The following is a 23,268-nucleotide window of genomic DNA, read 5'->3' as shown; positions in this document are numbered from 1 at the left end:
AAGATTTCAATTTCTGGGGCTTGCAGTTGTTTTCTGTTTTTTGCCCCAAAGATATTCTCTTTTTGTTCACATAGCTAAAGCACGTTCAGTGTTCAGGCTTCGTGTGCTCTTCCAAAATAGCCATCTTGACCATCTTGCACTTGCTTACAAATCCTTGCATGGCAGGATGCGCCTGTCTTCTGTTCACATCATGTCTTTAACACTTTATCCATCTCTGATTTCTTATTAGGACTGTATGTTTGTAGCAAGTGAATTAATACTCTATAAAATAAGTTTTTTATGAAACATATATCATTCAACAGAGGCACTGGTTTTTTTTAATGTTTATTTATTTATTTTGAGAGAGAGAGAGAGAGTACAGAGGGAAAGGGGCAGAGAGAGAGAGATGGAGAGAGAAAATCCCAAGGAAGCTCTGCACTGTCAGTGGGGCCTGATGTGGGGGTCGATCCTACAAGCCATGAGATCCAACAAACCTGGGCCAAAATCAAATGTTGGTCACTTAACCGACTGAGCCACACAGGCACCTCAACAGAGGCACTTTTATGAGTGTGAATGGGAGCTAAAAATTCATGAAAATGTTATACTTTTTGGAAGAGTTATGTAATAACTAAGAAATTGATAATTTATTAAAACATTATTTTAAGAAATAGTTCTTTATAATATATTAAAATAGCATATATACATTAAAACACAACATATGCACAAACTAATCAGTCATCAAAAATAATATAAGGGGTATAATAATTATGGTACATAGCCACTAAATGTCAGTTGTGTCTATCCCTAATACCATGTCACTAATACCATATTGTTTCTCTGAAGCGTATATTTTTCAAAATATTCATATGTTTTCATATAATTCCCTGAAATCCTATTTAAAGTTGAATTTTATGGTTACTAAATGTGATATTATACACACCATTAATTAGGTATTCTCTGCTGACAATAATAGTTTTAACTGGGCGCCTGGGTGGCTCAGTCAGTTAAGCGCCAGACTTGGGCTCAGGTCATGATCTCACAGCTCATGGGTTTGAGCCCTGAGTCAGTCTCTGTTCTGACAGCTCAGAGCCTGCAGCCTGCTCCGGATTATGTGTCTCCCTCTCTCTCTGCCCCTCCCCCACTCATGCTCTGTCTCTCTCTCTCAAAAGTAAATAAACATTAAAAAAAATTGGGGCGCCTGGGTGGCGCAGTCGGTTAAGCGTCCGACTTCAGCCAGGTCACTATCTCGCGGTCCGTGAGTTCGAGCCCCACGTCGGGCTCTGGGCTGATGGCTCAGAGCCTGGAGCTTGTTTCAGATTCTGTGTCTCCCTCTCTCTCTGCCCCTCCCCCGTTCATGCTCTGTCTCTCTCTGTCCCAAAAATAAATAAACGTCGGAAAAAAAAATAATAATAGTTTTAACTGATAAATACTCTATAGATGCTGTAAGAATATTGGTAAGCTCAGAGCATCTTCTGTGAAATCAAAGATATTCTTAATTATAATATTTTTTATATTTAAATGTGTAAATATTTCAATCCAATTATTTAATAGACATTTACTGTTGGCCTCCATTCAAATTACCTTTATTCAAAAAATGTTCTCATAAGAAAATTATCGTATTCATTTTCTCTATGACTATTTATGTTTTTCTCGATTTAAATGCAACAAATAATAAGCCTTCTCATTTTTATTCAATCCCACCGCAGAATATAAATTTATTCATTTAGAATTATGAATTCCTTTAAAATATTTTTTACCAGAAGTTGAGACCTTCCAAATTGCAACTTGATAATTTCAAGTTCAACCCAGTATACCCTTTGAGGTCTCTATTGCATTCATTAGCTCCCTTACTTTCCACAGAGATACATTGCAGTGTCTGCCTGTTTGTAAAATTGTCAATAATTACATTTCCCTAAAAGCTTTGGAAGCTGAATTGTTCCTGAGTTGCATTTGCTGAATACTTTGATTAAAGATTTCCAAATGTTTCTGTATAAAATACAAGCAATATTCAGAGGATTCACTTACAAAAACTCAATATGACTATTGAACACTTGGGTTGATTTATAAAGAAATTCTTCAAGTTGAAAAGACTGCCTTTTATAAAGTAATTCAGTTGTTGTGTCTCCTTACTCTTTTCTGATCTGTGATCATTCCCAGTCATTTCTTGCCTTTCATGATCCCTAAATTTTCAAAGGTGATCAATGAACTATTTGTGGAATGTTGCTAAATTTGGATTTGTCTGGTATTTTTGGATCAGAATGAAGTGCTGAACTTTTGACAAGAATACAACAGAAGTGATGGTATGTCTTTTTCAGTGCATCATATCAGATGGTCCAGGATCTTGATGTGTCTATTCCAGGTCATGTTAACCTTGATAGCTTTTTGAAGTTGCCTGCCAGCTCTCTCCACTGTAAAGTTGCTATTATTCCTTTTATAATCAAAATTACCCTTGGGAAGAGGCATTTAGATCATGCAGATATCCTATTTGCAAACTTTGATCACTGATTTTACCATCCATGGGTGCAGTCTGCCTGCAATAATTATTAATCTAATGTTAGCTGAATAATGACTTTATATTTGCTTTATCCCTTCTATACTTTAAAATTTGAATTCTTTTAGAGCTATCCCTTCTCTCCCACATTTTTATTATTTAATTAGTATCACATGTAAGTATGAAACTCATAGATATTTGTTTTATTCTATGGGTTATAATCCAATACTAAAGTTTATTTTGTTCCTTAAGTTGTTCCAGTTTCGCATTCAGTAGTTTCTTCAGGTTGGCTCCTTTGTCCTCTTGACATGATCTCACTTTTTTTGGAATACTGCTGTGTTTCTGGCACCATAAGATATTTATATTTTCACTAAACAGCTCTGGAATCAAGTACTTCTCTTAGTAGCTCTGGTATTTTTCACTGGGGAATCGTATTTAGAAACCATGATCTAGACACTAGTTGTGCACTGCTACTGGAGTATCATTGGCTTGGGGCTCTTTCAGTGGATTACACATAGAAATGTATGTGTGTGTGTATGTGTATAGTATGTGTGAACATATACATGAATATATATGTACATACGCACAAAACTGCATACACATGCATCCATACCAATCTATCAATATATATATAATATTTATGATATACTATATATGATATAATATATTTGTGCCATACTGATACTTCTGATTCTAATTTAGTATCATGGGAATTATGCTAGCCTCCTCCTTTTCATTACTTATAATTTTATAAATAATGAAACATATTATAATATTTATATTTATTACTTCTTTCTCCAACAGTGAGAAGCATAGTTCTCTTTATCTACAATAACTTTATGTATTTGTTTCTCCTCACATACACATAAAATAGTTTCAGAATTGCTACTTTATACCCTGCAGAAAACAAATTTACTAACTAGAGTACGTAATATACTTTAAGGATTGTAATACATGTATATATTTAGGGAGATTATGAATTTTTAAACACAGCTGCTACCACGAATTTCTAATAAGATATGTACCAGGACTTCAGAAAAAAGAGTATAGAGAAAGCTGGTATAAAAAGCTTGATAAATTTCTAGGTTCAAACACAAGTATAAGGTGTCATTTTAGAAGACATGTAGTACCTGTTCAATCACTGTTCTAAGAATACACACAGGTCATCACTTGCCTGAGATACCAGGTTGAAAGCTACAATTAATGTTAAATTTACCATGAGTGAAAAAAAAAAAAAACATAGCATAGGAAATGAATACCATTCAGTTTATACTTATTCAAAATTATATTTCAAATCATTTAAGTTATGATAAAAGTACTAAACTGCAATATTCCTAAATGATAATAGCAAATAATAAGTGACAAGTCCCTATTGCTTCTGTTGGCTTCCTATGCTAGCATTAATCATGATGAATTATTTTGATATTGTAAATGGAACTATAAGGCATAATACTACCACCATGAAGAGTGAATCATTCCTTCAGCAGTTTAGTGTCTTATAAATACCTCCCTTACAATTTTTGAAGTCATATGCTATTCATGACATGAACATGAGACCAGAGAAAGAAATTAGCACTTAATTCAATTGTTTAATAGAATATTATAGATGTATTACATGCTCAGAATAATGAAGCTGGGTTATTGAAAACAATGTCAACCCATCTTTCATCCTTCAAGTTTACCTTGTCTTCCATGAAGCATTATACAGTTTGTTTTTAACAATCTATTTTCCATTTAAATCCAAATTTTCACAAGGTGGAATTAGACACTATACCATCTTTGCAATTGTGTTTTCTTCATTGTGTTTTCTCATATGAGAAATAAATCTCATAATGTTGCTAATATTAAATATTGAAAAATCAAAACATGTTTTCTGCTCTATATGAAGAGATTATGTTTCAAGATATAAGGATCAACATACCACGCATATCTATGAAGTATAGTGTTAGAAGGCATGTTTCACACTCCTCTTGATGAACATTGAGAAATATATGGAATTGTTGAATTGCTCTATTGTACACCTGAATTTAATACGACACTGTGTGTTAACTGCCTTGGAAAAGGAAAAGGCATCTTTTAATCACTTTGTATATTATTTTTTGTTTGTTTACTATCAAAGAAAATTATGTTTAAATACATATTCAGGAATAGTGATAATAGAAGGCACATTTGCTTAATGGCTTTTACAACAAGCTAGGAAATCAGAAATTAATATATTTCAGGGCACCTGGTGGCCCAGTTGGTTGAGCATCCGACTCTTGAATTCAGCTCAGGTCATGATCCCAGGGTCCTGGGATGGAGCCCGTGTAGGGTTCCATGCTGAGCATGGAGCCTGATTAAGACTCTCTCTTTCTCTCTGCCCCTCTCCTCAGCTTGCACTCACTCACCCTCTCTAAAATAAAGAAAAAATACTACTAATAAAAAATAAATCAACATATTTCTTCAGATAGAGCTGGAAAATAAGAGCATTTTGTTACCTAAGTAAAGGAAAATAACTTCTAGACAATTTTATACTTCAGAATTTTATTTCAATAATAAAACAATCCTAGGACTACATAAACAGTGGCTTGTGAGGTCACTATTTAATCTACAAGTATTGTGATGAAAACCCACATTTTATAAACCTGCCCCCTGGAACTGAAGAAGCTTAGTCTAGTACACTGCTTTGATGCCAGTCATTTACAGTACATTTGTATGGACACAATCAGCTACACAAATTAGGCAACAGGAAAGACAACTAATTTATCCATGTCTGCAGTTTGAAGGCTAGGATAATGCTAATTTAGATAATTTGGGCCGAAAATAGAGCCCAGAAATAGATAAGCAATTCTCCAGTTGCTGACAAATAAAGTGATAACATCACCAAACCATTTTAGCGGTTAATGGGAATAATGAGAAAAGCTAGACATACTTTTTAATGATTTTAATATGTATTAATTACATAGTGTCTCATGAAAATTGAGCTATGTTTAAAAATATTAGCTGTTTATATTTACATGGGATTGATATATAGGGTTAATATATAGAATTGACAATACAAATGGGTATGAAGAAAAGAACATGTTATTACTTCTCTCTATATCTCCCAGATTCAAAAACATTAATAATAAATTTCCATTTTTTTGTGACTCTACAAACCAGTTAAAAAAAGAACTATTAAATTTCTCTGGGAAAAATTATTTTTCAAAAATGTGTCTTTATTCAACTTTATGCTGAGAACAGAGATAAACAATTTTTACAATATCTCACTTATTCTCACAAGAACACCTTGAAATAGATAATGTTATCATCCTCATGCTATAGATGAAATAATAAGTATGAGTGAAATTCAGTAATGTCTGTAGGGTTACACAGCTATCAGATCAAAATTGGAATTACAACTGGTCTGTCAGTTTCCAGAGCCAGAGTTTCTATATACTGTTCTGAGTGTGTGAGACATCCTACCAGCAACTCCATCCCTAAACCTTCCTGCTCAAAAATTCCATTTTCATACACTTTTGGTCTAGTTTAAAATATAGTGAATGATTCTATTGTATTTTTCAGAAAATAAATTTAAGATATGAAAAACCAGTGATTGAAAGCCAGAGAGAAGTTAACATTCTTTGGTTAAAGAGCATCATTCAAGTACAAGGTATCCTGAAATTCCTATTTCTGCCATATCTACGACAAACCGTGGACAATACCATCCTTTGAAAAACAAAGCATCTATTTCTGGGGGCACTGCTGCTCTGTCAAGTGGCATGGATGCGGAGGAAGGAGACTTGTGCCATGGAAGGAGGGTGCGGGCATCTGGTAACCAACTAAATATAAATTATAGCACAATGAAACTATCTAAACATCTGGAACAGATGAATAGCCTAAAAATATTACATTGAACCAGATATAATTCGCAATACCACAAACCCCAAACTACTAGGAAGTTGATATTAGGTAAAACATGCATGAAACTCCATTTAAAAATTATTTAAATAAATTTATTAAAATAAATCTGTAGGCTTTATAATATATTTTGGCGAATATAGTTACTTGTATTATTCTGGAGACTAAGTAACCAATTTAGATACTGTCACAATTCTGGGGACTTGTAAAGATATAGCATCTAAAATGGCATATAATCTTTTCTCTGAGCAAAGGATAAGCATTAGTCTTCAATTTAAAGTAATAGTATAACTTAAAATATTCTCATACTTCGACTCCTCTTGCACATTTTAGTGGCTATTGGATTTTAATTCCCCACAAAGTTACTTGTTGACACAGAATTAAGAGATGAGTTGTGAAAATAATATTAACAAGGTTGCATAAAATTTTGTTTAAAGGGCAAGAATATTCATGTAGTAGATTGTTTCCGATCTATCATTGTTGGTGCATAAGCTTCTTGAAATCTCTTTGCTGTCATGATTTGTAAAGAGAACTCTTAAATGGCAATTTAAATAAGTCTTTTTTTTTTCTTGCTCTCTCTCTCTCTCTCTCTCTCTCTCTCTCTCTCTCTCTCTTTAATATATAGGTCTAATGAGGTGCAGAGGATACCACATATTGTCAAGCTTATCTGAGGCAGACAATCTTCATCTCTCCTTCATGCCACAGTGAATTAAGTAGATAAACATGTCGTGAGAAATTAAGATGAATGATAAGCTGGCTGGCACCATCTTGAAGGCACAAGACATCATCACCCTCTCCACAGGTATTTGGCTAAAATACTCTATCCTCACATTGTCAGGTAGCACCTTGAAGAAATATCATCCACATTGTTGAAAGCAAAGAGAAAGTCAAAGATAATATGACTCATAGTTTACATATTGCATACATAATATGGTCTTGATATGAACTTGAAAAGACTGAATAAAATATGCACAATTAACACTCATTTACAGATGTTAGTTCAACCAATATATAATGGAAGAATTTTTTATTTTATAGATAAGTTTACAGAAAAAAAAAAAGAGAAAAGATAATTGCCCTGAGCCATACTTACTTTCAATTAAAGATCTAAGTCCAAATGCATTTGGCTGCCTTTGTTTATATCAGACAAAGAGCAGTCATTCCAAATATAAAGTAAAGATGAAAAAATATAGTTTTATCATTTTCTACATGAAATTCAAACCATTTAGCAAGGAGGAGCTGTCTAGCATAGACAACTATTTTTTTTTATAACAAAACCAGTTATACTTATTACGGCAAATTGAATGTTAGAATGATTCTCATGTCATTTCAAAGACTAGCTCCAGCTCAGACATTTCATTAGAAGGTACAAAAAGAAACAACTAAAATAAAGAAGCTCTGCTGGAGATGTTTCACCACCTTTTCTTTTCTTGAAGAGTGCTTACACAAATGAAAGGTTTATTCTTTGTTCTCACTTGTCCCTGCCTCACTACACATTTACACTTAGGAAGTACTTAATATACATTTGGTAGTCAAGACGTGCTGATTTAAATTGAAATGAACTAAACTAGAACACACATAGATATCACAAAAACATATATGTGTGTACTGTATATGTGTGTATATATGTGTGTATTGTGTGGCATATGCAATACTATGTCATACAAACACTTATACATTCATATGTATGTTCTCATAACATAGAATATCTCATTTTCACACATATACACATAAATCAAACTACCCTGAATTGCTTGCCTTTTTACTCTTCTCTAACCTCCTGTCAATTCTTATGTTCTTTTTAATCTAAGTAGTGCATATCACCTTACTATCTCATACTACTACCATTAGATTTGAATTTAACTTGTCAAAGTTTTATGTCTTGGGTCATCAAGCCAGATGGAGGATTTGAAAGGGTATAGAATGTGCCATGAACACTACATTCAACTTACTGTGCCATAACACTATATGCATAACTTTGCACATGGAAGAAAATAAATATTATTGACGAGGTGATAGTGTCTGTAAAGAATAAAACTATTTAGTCTGATTATATTCACCTATCCCCTCTTCATGATGTCATGAAGATAGGCAACACAGAATGAATAACAACCCACAAAATAACTTTCAGTCATGTTAATTGCTGTAAGAAATGGAGTATACGGACTGATCTTGCTTTGCATAGGTTGGGTCATAGAATCCGAGATATATTTAGACATTTTGATTTGAAATTTACCCTTGAAATTCCTATTATGCTAACCTTAGAGGCGTGGTTGGCTCTCTTTGGATTTTGTATGAAAATTCTTCACCCTGGCTGAGTTTTGCAAATACCGACATAATTTTCTGAAGAATAATGCTGCAGCCACATCCTATAAAAACAAACAAAAGTGCTGGCCCAAACCCGTTGCTTAGCAATAACATGTTCTTAGTCTGGAGCAACTTGAATTATTTTAGTTTATAATATTTATAATGCCTTTCAAGATTTTACATGTTACAAAGAAATGTTTATGACTATCTGTTATAGAGTTTTATAATTAATACTGATATGATTTTTTCCCCCATAACCCTAGGTAGGACTAAGAAGTGAAAACATTTGAATCCATAATATATTTGCAATTGAAGAAACACATATTGCTAGGCTGTCTAAAGAAAACCTTTGTCTGGCTGTTTGTTTGTTTCCACCTTTGGTATATCCTACAATTACTTTTCATAGATTTATAGAGGTTTTGTAATGCCCCCCAAAATTCTACATTTTAGAACCAATTAATTTGTATTCAGTGACTGTAGTGTGATGAATAGGGTATGGAATTTATAGTCAGAAGACATTGACTCAAGTCCTTGAGTCAGAAGACATTGGTTTAATACTTTTTATTAAATCCATAACATATTTTTGTGAGTATGAGTGATTTTGATTGTAAAACTGAAAGAACTATTAATAATGACACTACTAGTAGTAGTAATAGCAAGTAGTAGAATCATACTTATATAATATTTGTTTTACTTAAGATGTAAACTTAAGCATTCAGGTAGATATAGATATATGCAATAGATACACATACATAGCTTGCAAAAAGACTTTAAACACTTTTAAATATTGGTATATATAGCTTATGCAGAAAAATAACAAGTATAATTATTTGATGCATTTTCTTCCAGGTATTGTTCAAATGCTTCAATGACAATAATTAATTTAAAAATTCTTAATATACTTTTCATTTTACAAATGATAGAAAGTTTCAATACCTTGTTCAAAGTCACATATCTTAGAACTGATACTAAGTCTGATTCTAGAAACCATGCTTTTAACACCTACTATGACACTTTAAAATGAGATCATCAATGATGCAGGAATTATTCAGAAACATTTAACACACTGTTATCATGGTTCAATGGAACCAGTCATACAATAGTCCTCCTCATGCACAGGGGATATGTTCCAAGACCCAGTTCTGGAAACTGCAGATACCTAAACTGCAGATACCAAAGAGTCTCAGATCCTATATATACTATTTTTTGCATATATACATACCTATGATAAAATTTAATTTATAAATTGGGCATAGTAAGAGATTAACAACAATAATAATATTTTAATAGAACAATTATATTAAACAATATTCTGTAGTAAAAACAAATATTAGTGAATGTGATCTGTCTCTCAATATATCTTATTGTAAGATACTCACTCTTCTTCTTGTGATGATGTGAGATGATAAGAAGTCTACGTGATGAGATAAAGTGAGGTGAATAGTGTAGGTACTGAGGTGGCATTAGCCATTATTGACATCCTGACAGTATCTTAGAATGGGGATCATCTGCTTCCAGAAAACAGTTGACCACGGAAAGTAAAAATATGGATAAAGAAAAACTACTGTATAAGGTTTGTTTTCCTGTTAAAAGTGAGTATTTAGACTTGAAAAATGAAAATATTTTGAAAATGAAATATGAAATATATTTCATAGATATTGACTAACTTGATGTTACTTAAGAAATGACATCATTATTAACCATCTTTAACTATGAGCCAAGTGTTTTATGTCACTTTTCAACATTTTTTCCTTAATGAGAAAAGTAAGAATAAAGAATTTGGGGATTACAACAAAAAAACAATAAACATTTACATAACTTTTAATTCTTAACTTATTATAGTAATTCTGTATATAACATGATTGGATACCAATGCTTTTGATTACCTGTGATTTTTTCTTGAGTATTAGCACTAGAAGAATATTTGGTTTAATTATTCTTTGATACCTATTCTCAAATCCAAAGAGAAAAGAGAGCATGAGAATGTTTACATCTGAACCTACCAGTCAACACAGAGTATAATCCCTCGCATGAAAATGTGTTGTTTTGATAACTGAATGTTAAATGAAAAGTCATTATTACTTTATATACATTTGTCCTTTTTCTATTAAAATAATTGATGTACAATATTGTATTAGTTTCAGGGGTATAACATAAAGATTCAATATTTATATACATTATGAAATGGTCACCACAACAAGCCTAGGTACTATGTATCATCGTACAGAGTTGCTACAATAATATTGACTATATTCCCTATGCTATACATTACAACCCTATATCTTATTTATTATATAACTGGAAGATCGTACATCTTAATCCCCTTCATCATCGTCTATTCTGCCTCCCTCTAGTCTGGCAACCACTATTTTATTCTCTGGTTTTATGACTATGTTTCTGTTTTGCTTTGTTCATTTGTTTGGATTCCACATATAAGTGAAATCAGTTGGTACTTGTATCTCTCTGTCTGATGTACTTCACTTAACATGATACCCTCTAGGTCCATCCATGTTGCTGCAAATGGAAAGATTTCATTCTTTTTTGTGGCTGAGTAACATTTCATTGTATGTATATGCTACATCTTTATCCATTAATCTATTGATGGACATTTAGGTCCCGTTCATATCTTTGTTATTGTAAATAATGATTCAATGAACATAGGAGTGCATATGCCTTTTCAAATTAGTGTTTTGTTTTCTTTGGATAAATACCTAGAAGTGGAATTGCTGGATTGTGTGGTAGTTCTATTTTTAAGTTTTTGAGGAATTCCCATACTGTATTCTATAGTAGTTGCACCAATTTATATTCCCATCAAAAGTGCTCAAGAGTTCTTTTTCTCCATGTCCTCACCAATACTTGTTACCTTTTGTTTTTTGGATGATAACTATTCTAATAGTTGTGAGGTGATATCCTACTGTGGTTTTGATTTGCATTTCCTGATGATTAGTGATTTTGAGCATCTTTTCATGTGCCTGTTGGCCATCTGTATGTCTTCTTTGAAAAAAAAAATGTTCAGGAATACTGAGGCATTCGTATTAATTGATAGCCAACAAATGAGTTCTGATTATATCTTAAGTATATATTCACATAAAATTGTGTACATAAAGCTTATACTAATGGAATACATACAGGAATGACAACAATCCTCAAGCATGCCAAATTTAACTTTTGCTCTGGCAAAACAAATAAAAACTGTGAGTTTAGGGCAGCCTAAAACAATAAAGAAACAAAAAATTAAATACAGTAGGTCTAAAAGATTTTAGTAAGTGATATACAAACTGATGTATATTTATTTGTATATTATGTTTATTATTTGTATATTAATTGTGTTGAATCTATATCAATATATAATAAAAATATAAAAGTATCTTCTCTATAGATCTTTAAAAGATTTTCATACATTTGTATCATATGTGCAGATTACCATTAGTCTGAGACAGTTCTCTGACACTGCAGTTTCATGGCATTTACTTTTGGTTTATATACCTCTAAGGAGTGCAGTGCAATTTTACTATGCTCCTTCTCATGCCATGTTATTACCATAAAGTCTGAAGACAATTCTGAGAAAATGTGACAGTTTCAAATCATGAATAGTGAGTTTTTGGCCCAGAGAATAAATAAAATAAGTTCAAAAATCATAAATTTAGAGTTACTTGGTAGTATCTGAATATCATTTTAAGTACCACCTAAAAATGGACAATCACTACACATATGGTCCTAAGTATTATATTTACATTTCATTATGTACCTTATGCTTATACTCTCTAAGAAAGCCATTATATTTCTGAAAACAATGATTTATCAGCTTATATATATAAGATAAAAAAGAAAGAAGGATGTTAAATTAACAAGGCTAATATTTTAAATTTGTTGCTTCTACATTGTTTATACAACAAAACACATATATGGCCCTTTATAAAGCAGGAAAAAATATATCATGCTCATAATTTCAACTCAGACAATTGTTAAAAGGCCATAAGGTAAAGAATACTTTAAATTAGTAATACTGAATCTAAATGGCAAAAATCTAAATCTCCCAAGTTGAAAAATTTAGGAAAAAGTTATGAGTTTCCTTTTCTGTATCACAACTGAAAAAAATTGCTGAATTATCTACTAAATAAATCCCAAAGTTCGTATTGAAGCATATTTAAAAATTTTACATATGTAATTCAGTAAATTAGATTAGAATAAAAAGGTAGAGCATGTGTCAACTTCTATATTGATATGTGTGTGTATATGTAATGGAAAAATTTAAATTATTGTAGCTAATGGGCATTAAACTTCCCACATTCAAGATGATGTTCAAAAAACATTTTATGGATTATGGCATTTAATTCTCATAATAAATTATGAAATAGTAGCATTTATCTTCCCTGTTTTACTAGGTCACTACTAAACGGTAGACTCAGGATTTAAACAGAGGCACTCTGATCCCAGTATTTGCACTCTAAGCCATTAATACACACAGAGAGATACCCCTGATTTTAGGATAAGAGTGTCAGGAGAGAATGCAGATGTAGAGCTAGTAGGGCCTGCTTTGACTTTACATGAGAAAATGGGACTGAAGTTACTGGGGCAGGCCAGATCATGTGTGTTAGGTCTGGGGCAGTGAGAGCATGATGAAATGGGATCTCTTATCTTGGGACTGTGTGCCACTGCATACCAAACTATTAGCACTATACCTACTGTATTAAAATGCACAGTCCGCACAAATCCCATTTATTCCAAGAGTTTTAAGTTTGTCTTTCCATGAAAAGTAGAGCTCTCTCTCCACTTCTTACTTTCTTGGATTCTGATTTCCTTTGCAGAATTAGAGAAATATTTTTTTGTTTTGTTTTGTTTTTTCTCTAACTGGTTCTCATGTACTTTTTCATTTCTGGCTTAAAATAAATTATTGTTAATAATACAAAAAATACCTGTTAATTTCTCAACTTGTTCACCTAATGGGAGATATTGTATTACATTACCATAAACATATATTTATTCATGTGTTCCACATTCATCCCATTACCTGGTCTCTCTCTAGATTAGATGAGGTAACAAGCATACTAAATCCTGTTTTCAGCTGTCTTTTATTTTATTTAAAGTTTATTTATTTATTTTGAGAAAGACAGAGACAACATGAGTCGGCAGCGGGGGTGGGGGGGCAGAGAGAGAGAGGGAGACAGAGAATCCCAAGCAGGCTCTGTGCTGCCAGCAAACAGCCCAATATCAGGCTCAAACTCATGAAATGGTGAGATCATTACCTGAGCCGAAACCAAGAGTTGGATTCATAACATACTGAGCCACCCAGCGCTCCTCAGCTATCTTTTAGAAAAGAAGTAGAAAAGTTTCTACTCTGAGTAATAAAAGAGAATGTGTTGATAATGATCATCATTAGATAACTTACTTTTTGCCAGAATTTTGGCAATACAAATCATTGGGGGCAGTGATATGTATTTCCCTAATCACTAATAAGGCTGGACATATATTTAATTACTTATTGTCCACATATGTCGCCTACTTGCAAAAGGTCTTTCATGTTGTTTACTCATTTTTGTTGTATTAGATTCACTCTCTATGTTATTCTGAAGCCCACTGTGAACAAATATTCCGATATGATTACACAACTTAAGGGAAGCCTGGTATAGTATAATAGGAACAAGTTCATGTGAGATCACACTATCTAGGTATAGATCACAACTCTGTCCAGACTCTACTTATTTGAGTTGGGCAAATTATTAGCCCACGAGTATCTTCTTTTCTCTCCTATAAAGTCGGAATGATTATTGTCTACGACGTATAGGATTGTTATAAGTATTAAAGAAGGTACTTCATGGACATGCTTGGCATATAACAGGCACATTTTAAGCAATCAATAATCTTGGTTATTATTATTATTATTGTTATTATTAGCATGTAAAGTACAGAGAAATACCATGTAATTTTTCTTAAAGATATTATTGGACAGTTAGGTAGGTGTATAGGACTTATGTTAACAATGGCATGGATTTTCATTCATTGTGTAATTCTTCCTCAATCGCCACACGAAGATATGATAACTCATCAATATTAATATGGCTAACCTAATAGTTGTGTTGCACCATTGTGATGAGATGTAATTGATAAGATACCAAAACTTTGCTTGTGAGTTAAGAGCCAAGCCCTGCTTACATCATATAACAAGTTTAAATTGTAGGGGACTTGAAACTCACCCCTAGAATTTCTTTTCTTTTTTCTTTTCTTTTTAGGGAGAGGTGGGGCAGGGTGGGGGGGATAGACAGAGAGATTCTTTTTTCTTTTCTTCTTAGAGAGAGGTGGTGCAGGGGGGATAGACAGAGAGAGGGAGTGAGAGAGAGAGAGAGAGAGAGAACCTTAAGCAGGCTTCATACTCAGTGCAGACCCTGACACGGGGCTTGACCCCCATGACACTGGGATCATGACCTGAGCTGAAATCAAGAGACGGATGCTCAACAGACGGAGACACCCAAGTCTCCCCACACCTTGAACATTTGTAATTCAAATTTAGGAGGCATTTTCTCCATAAAATGTCATTGTGATGTGACAAGGTGGCAAAGCACTAAAATTAGGAAAATGCTGTTGACTCTGGGGTGATTATTTCTCCAGGAATGTGACTGGTTTTAAGTGACTTGTTCTGAATTTCTAAAAAGTCTATATCTTTCAGCTGTGGTTATATTATCACTCTAAGAAGGTCTCAGTTTTAGAAATTAAGAATGGAATGAGGGACATCTAAACAAAGCCAAGAAGACAATGGCTTCAAATACTCAGCTCCTGGAAACAGAGAGCCATTTCCAGAATGTACCTATGACAACACTCTTATCAATTGAACAGGTAAAACTAGCGCTGAAGGTAAGTGGATGATAACTGGACTCACCTAGTCTATACAACCCAGTAAGACATGAAGAACCCAAGGTGTGGAGATAGTCAAAATGGGATATCTGCATATTTGGGGGGTAAAAATTTTAGCAGTAGTCTGTTTTTGCATATGATAAGCAACAAATATTTGAAAGTATAAAGACTATCATGTGCATTATCAGGAGCATAAAGGGCAAGGGGAATATATAATAATTGGAGACAAATCAGTTTGGTATGTATTTCTTCTCCACACTTTTTTTAATGTTTGTTTATTTTTGAGAGAGAGAGAGAGAGAGAGAGAGAGAGAGAGACAGAGTATGAGTGGGAGAGGGACAGAGAGAGAGAGAGAGAGAGAGAGAGAGAGAGAGAGAGAGAGTATCCGAAACAGGCTCCAAACTCTGAAATGTCAGCACAGAGCCCGATGCGGGGCTCAAGCTCATGAACCGGAGATCATGACCTGAGCCGAAGTCAGATGCTTAACCCACTGAGCCGCTCAGGTGCCCCTCTTCTCTACACTGTTTAAAAGAGATCTAGGCTAATGGAACATCTCTCTTCTTTAGTACATGGTTTTCAAGGTCACCAGTCCAGCTACAAGTGGCAGTGAGTATGGAAAAACATGAAAGGTTTTTACGTGTCAAGTCTACAATTGATGCGTATTACATTCTTCTTGATTCCATTACCTCAGAATCAGTCACATAGCCACAAACAGCAAAAGGAGAGGTAAGAAGTATCATACAGAAAAACAGAACATGGATTTTGTTGAGCACCTGACAATTATCTATTTATATGGTATATTTTGAGAGATACTGAGTATGATGTCTTTCCAAAACATCCTTTCTTATTATCATCAGAAACTGCTATTCATCTTTTAAGTATTAAAGATTTAGGGAACCACAAGGGCATCTTATTAAAATTTCTGAACAGAATATCATTAAAAACAAATATCATTTATCACATCCTTTCATAATAGAAAGTTACAAAAACTGAAGACAGTGATCACCAAGAAAACTTTCTCTACTTCAAAATTTGTCCAGGGACCTGAATAATAAACTAATGTGGTAATTGTAAAGTATTCATTATTTAAATGAAATCTCCCAAGCAGCTTTATATTCCAACATTTTGTAGCCCAGTTTGAGAAATTACACGTCTTTACAGAAGTGTAACACTTCATGTTGTTCAAAGGGTTTAAAATTCTAAAATCTAAAAATTTATGCTGGCCTTTACCATGTTTGAACTGATTAACATTGCCTAGCTATTATCTGGAGCTCACAGGTGAGTATTCTGACTTGCAAAAATGGAAATTACTTTTTAAAATCCATAGATTACAAATAGAAAATCCCTAAGTCACAGAACAACCAAATAATTTTAGTTTAAATTAGTGTCCTAGGGTCAGGCTGTGTTTTCATAATCAACATAAATATATTCATTCACTTCTACCCTGTGTATAAGGTAGGGAAATCAAAGCTCTACAACTGCTTTATGAGTAAATAAATATTTGGGATGAGAATGTGTTATGTCAAAATTATTACAAGGATCACATTAATACACTACATCTCAAAGGCTAGTACAAATTCAGTGACTTGTAAAAGTGATTTTTCTTTGATATTTACAAATATAGGTGACATTTTATCGCCATTCCATTTACTCAGTCTTATAATATTTCTCTCATGACACTATGCAGATGATAATATACTTCATTCTCCCACCCCCAGATGAAGACTAAATAGTTTCTTATTTACAATGAAGAATAAAGATAGAGTTCACAACTCAATTCTAATAAGGTATTAAGTTTTAAGACTCTATCTCATATTAGACCTTAGGAGAGTATAATGAGTAAAATAGAACATTTATTCTCAAGAATCACATCAGTAGAGAGAAGGAAAGAATATACACTTAATAGGATACAGCATAATGCTGTATTTATTATGGCCGTGTGTTCTCAAACAAAAATTTGGACATATGGTCAGAATAGAGTGGAATATTTATAATATTGCTATTATACTCAGATATATAATTGTATACACTGTAATAAGAGAAATGATATTTGCTTGCTCTGTGATCAGACTGGGCTGGAAAAAGAAATGTAACTTGAACAGGATTTGAAGAATGGGAAAAAGTTTGCCAGAGAGACAAAGAAGCCTTATGGGAATGGGGTAAGGAGATTGAAAAAAATACATATATTTGGTGCAAAAAAATACAGCTTACACAATATCAGTATATAAACATTAGCAAGGTGGTTAGCGTAATACACTCTGGAAGCAACCTACCAGGTGCAGACTCTCAGTTGAAGACTTTCTTGCTGGGTGCCCTTGGTCAAGTTATTTAACTCCTCCAAAATATAGTTCACTAATGTACAAAATTAGAAAAAAAAATAGTTTTTACCTCAAGATGTTGTTGAAATGATGAAAATTGGTGAAAAACCTTAAAAGTGAGGGGTACCTGGTGGCTCAGTCGATTACACAACCAAATTCGGCTCAGGTCATGATCTCATGGCTCGTGAGTTTGATCCCCACTTTGAGCTCTGTGTTGACAGCTCACTGCTTCGGATTCTGTGTCTCCCTGTCCCTCTCTGCCTGCCCCTCTCACGCTTTGTCTCTCTCTCTCTCCTTCAAAAATAAATAAAAATTAAAAAAAAAGCCTAAAGTGCTTAGAATAGTGCCTCCAACATAATAAATGCCAACATATGATTATTGTAAAAGCATGATGGGCACATTTAGAAAATAGCAAACATTTGCATCAGGTGGATAGGGAGTAAAGAAGTAACAAGATATGGAAAAGATAGAATTTAACCCAGGCTTTGAAGAATGTTTCTTCTTTACTCAAGGATTTTGACATTATATTAAATTATATTAAACACAAATTATATACATATTTTTAAAAACGTGAAGCGATATAATGTTTTAGTAAACTAACTCAGGTGGTACTGTGTTGTAACATTTATTTGAGATAGAAAAAACTGTTGATATCATTGAAATCAGTTAATCTTTTCACTGGTTTAGGTAACTGTTCACAGGGAACTTGACAAATACAACAAACCTGTAGATCAATAGGAGAAAATCTCTGCGAAAATGTTTTAGAGCTCGGTTATTGTTTCAGTCTGTCAAAGGACAATGGAGGGCAGGGGGAGTGGTGGGGAAAGAAAACTCTAGAGTGATTCTCAAATTACTGTTCTGAATTGGTAGGTGCTTAGTGATGCTGTTAACAGACATAGGGATTGGAGAAAAAAAAGAGCGATTACTAAATCATTTTTACGCACTCCCATTTTAGTGTTGGCAGGACACAGGGATGATTTCTTATGAATCTTTGGAAATACAAGTTTAAAGTCCAGATTTTTTTTTTCAAGTCACCACGGGTGTGAAGGTGGTTAGTTAAATCAATGAGCAATGGGAAACGACAATCAGAAAATGAGAAGAAAAGATGAGGAGAGAGTTCTAATGAAAAAAATTGTTATACTTGGAATTGAAAGTGTTGTAGTTTCCATTTTACTATTTGTGTTTTATAATTTTGAATAAATAACTATTACCTGTCTGAGCCTCAGGTGTGTGGATTCTTCCTCACCAGGGTTATCATCGGAATCAAATAAGGTAAAAAAGATGAAAAGTACATTGCAAGATGTAAACCTCCTAATAATACTACTTGTTATAAGCAGTGTGCGATAGGTATAAATTCATTAGATAACTAATGTTGGCAGACATGGAAAAAAGAATTGTTTCTTTTGTCACACTGTTTGCTTCACTCTGAGTATATCCATGAGTAGCCATGGGTGCTATTTTATTTCTAATAAGAAAGAAAATTCAATTTTATACATAAGTTATCAGAATTTAACTACTAATAACCAGTATAGTATTTAAATATTGATGCCATGGTTTGAATCATGTCTCCTTAAAAAAGCTGTATTGAGGTCCATAGCCTCAGAATATGATCTTATTCACAAATAGGGTGATAATAGTTGTAATTAATTAAGATGAAGTCATATTGGAGTAAAGTGGGTCTCTAATCCAATATGAACTGAGTCCTTCTAAGAGGCTGCATGTGAAGACAGAGAAACACATGAGAAGCATGCCATACAACGATGGAAGAACGGAATGTTTCCAGAAGCTGGAAAGACCAAAGAATGATTTCTGTACACATTCCAGGGTGTGTGTGGCCCTGATGACACCTTGATTTTGGACTTTTAGTCTCCAGATCTGTGAGACAATAAATTTCTGTTGTTTTAATCTCCACAGTTTGTGGTACTTTCTAACAGCAGGTCTAGGACACCAATACAAATTATAAGGTACTTTCCAGAGTATAGAATGTTTTCATATTTGATTATTATAGGCATTAAAATAGTGCTACTCACAAAGAGGAATTAAGTCATGCAAAATCACACAATAAATGGGAAACCAGAATTTCAAGTCATGTTTTATAATTCTGATCTAAGTCCTCTTTGAACTAATAACATAAAACGATACAACAAAACAGGCACTTGTTGGCTCGTCTGAGAACCTAGCCATAGTTTATACAGGCAATTTTCTTCTGCATTTCAGACTATGGTTTTTACAATTAGCCTTTTCATAAAATGAGTTTGGCGATTCTGGATTACCCATGTCCTAGTCCTTGATTCTAGGTCCACAGAACAAAAAATCAAAAGAAAAGTAACACCAACAAAATCAGTTCATAGGAAAATAGGCTAATGCTTATCTTTCCTTTATATTTATTGTCAAATGTGGAAAAAAAGGAATGATAGTGAAATAATGCGTATTCAATAGTGCCTGTTTTAGCTTCTGTTGGTGCATAAAATAGTGACTAGGACACATGAAGTTTTCACTGAATAAATGCCCTCTCCTGTCACTCCTGCTATACTGACATTGGCATAGAAAAATAAAACAAAACAAAACAAAAAAAACTCCCTCTAAAGGCCCTGGAAATTGAGTAAATGCAATTCAGAAGAAAAAGTGCAAACACAAGATAAATATATGGCGTGTCTATGTTTTTCTGGGGTAAAGGCACATTTTAAAAACAGAATATGATACCTCTTCTGCTATATATCAGTGGGTTCTACCTATATGGATGAAAGGAAAATAAAATGAATATTACAAGAGGAAATAGAAAGACTTTTATGTGGGAGTTTATGTTCTGTGTTTTGTGTCTAAAGCTGTTGTCATATCTCTTAATAAACCAAGTCAGTTTGTATCCACATTTTACATAAAGTGCAATAGACATAAAAAGCAATAGACATATGTTAGAAAGGATGCCTACTTTCCAAAGCTGCTATTGTGAACACACGAAAGACAAATAAGGTCAGAAGCTTCTCCAGGGTCATGGAGGTATGAAATCCAGCATAACCTTTGTGGCTGGTGCTTCACTAATAAGGAACAGTCTCATATAAAAATGTCTAGTATATATTCAATACTTGAGATTGGATCATCCATGAGTACTCAACCGAATGCAATGTTTGATTTAAAGTTGATCTAGTATCTCCAATTAAGCATACGCAGAAAATGGTAAATCAAAATGACACTTGAAGAAAAGTTTCAGTTGCCCTTTTTCTATTCCTCAGTAAGTTTTACTCCATGACCTCAGTATTACAAAAAAATAACTGAGCAGAACATTGATTGCAAGACATTGTCATGATGTTTCCTATGTGCAGTGGCTAGGCAGGAAATTTTCATTTCATACACCATTTGAGCCTAGCTGCAGTGATTTCACAAAAGTCAGCAGGCTTTGAGAAGTTAATGATAAAGTAAAGCATTTGTTTTTGTTATTTTGAGAAAGTACTTGAGTGTTTAAAACTAGAACCTATGGAGGTTGGTTAGCCATGAGAGGTGCAAAATTTATTTGATTTGGTAGTGCTTATATTTATATCACATTTAGAAGAAAAGAGTACTATGGAAATAATAATATTGCAATAGAAATTACATTGAGAGCTATGTCAACAAAATGTCATATGAAATATTAGTGAAATATACAATATGCAATAATACACAAGACACCTATAAATAACACATATTAAATATGACCTACTTATAGTATTTAATATAATAACGATTACTCTTCTCATGGAAGTACATGAAATTTGCTGTCAAGTTTATTTATCTATCTACTCATTCATCCTAAAGGTGTTTGTTAATATCTTTTTTCAACAATAGGAACTATTTGAATGATAAAAAACAAAAATGTAGCTGTGAATTGTAAATTTATGTTAGAAAATGGGTAATGCCCTTGGTGATTGCTTCTATATCACCTTGAAGAATAGTTTTTGTTGTTGTTTTTAGTTAGAAGGCTATAGAAATATGAAGGTAAAACCCCAGTTTAGATACGCTAACTTTGACTCTGACACTAAAACTAATGATTTTATATTGCCAACTTTTATCTTCTAACTGGATATCCTAAAAATGAACTATACCACTGCCTTGGCCAGACCACAATCACTTTCTTCTTGAATCTTGCTATAGCCTCCTAATGTTTTTGCCTCCGTTTTCCTCTTTTCTTCTGTCCTTCCCCCACTCCAACATTTTCAGAAGCATTATCCTTTATTTTTTTATGTTTTTTAAGTTAATGTATTTATTTTTGAGAGAGAGAGCAGGGGAGAGGTAGAGAGATAGGGAGGCAGAGAATCCCAAGCAGGCTTCATGCTGCCAGTGCAGAGCCTGACATGAGGCTTGAACCCACAAACCGTGAGATCATGACTTGAACCAAAAACAAGAGTTGGATGCTTAACCTACTGAGCCACCCTAGTATCCTGAGAGGCAGTATTCTTTAAAGAGAAATAAAGTACTCTTTTCCAACTGAGGACTTATATTAACATGAAGTTTCCTATAGAATGACTGCACACCTCTACTTGTTCTAGCTTTTCATAGCCAGGCCATCTGTTTTGTTTTCCATCGTTCTTGCTCTTTATACCCTACCTTACACTCACCAAATCCTTCAGGTTCTCCAATTGAATTTCTAAAGGTCCTCAACACTCTCTTTACTCCATTTTTATACATGCTTCTCTCATCTTTAGAATTCTACCCCCTTTGTCTGTAAAGCTTCTACTCATCACATAAGACCCATTTCAAATGCAAAGTCCTCTGTGAAATATTCTCAAATTGCCCAGTAGAGAGGCATTCCCATTTCTGTTTACTAATAAAGTTTTGCATCCATCCCTGTTTCACTTTGTATCTACATACAGCAACTATGACAGGACCCATAAATACAGTTTCTACTTTATCTTACTAAACAACTTCCTCCTACATTTGACGAGATCCCCAAATCCATTTTCATTGTATAATTTTTGTATTATTCTTATCAGCCAAACAGTTGCATTAAGAATTGCATATTGTTGGGTGCTTGGGTGACTCACTCGGTAAAGCGTCCAACTCTGCATTTGGGCTCAGGTCATGATCCTAAGGTTGTGAGATCTAGCCCCAGGTCAGGCTCCACACTGAGGGTGGAGGCTACTTAAGATTCTCCCTCCCTCTCTCCTCCACTCACTCACTAAAAAGCAAAAATAAAAATAAAAATAAATTTAAATTAAAAAAATAATTGTTGCACATATATTTCATGGTTAATCTTTTGTTTTTCAGTGTCAGTTCAATTATATGTAATGGCATGCATTTTATATAAGACAGCATTGACATTTGAAAATATGTAACTGTATTTATTATACATGCATGTTACTAAATTGATTTTCCTATGAATTAGATTAAATAATTTGGCAATGGCACTCCTTTTCCCCCCTTGCATCTGAAAGATCATTACAATTTTAATATTTACAGATTATCTCCTCTAAT

Source organism: Herpailurus yagouaroundi, unplaced genomic scaffold (genome assembly GCF_014898765.1).
Source record: "Herpailurus yagouaroundi ecotype Mexico unplaced genomic scaffold, PumYag 28, whole genome shotgun sequence".
Classification (NCBI taxonomy): domain Eukaryota; kingdom Metazoa; phylum Chordata; class Mammalia; order Carnivora; family Felidae; genus Herpailurus; species Herpailurus yagouaroundi.
The sequence above is the reverse complement of the archived record's forward strand: the minus strand, read 5'-3'. Positions refer to the sequence as shown.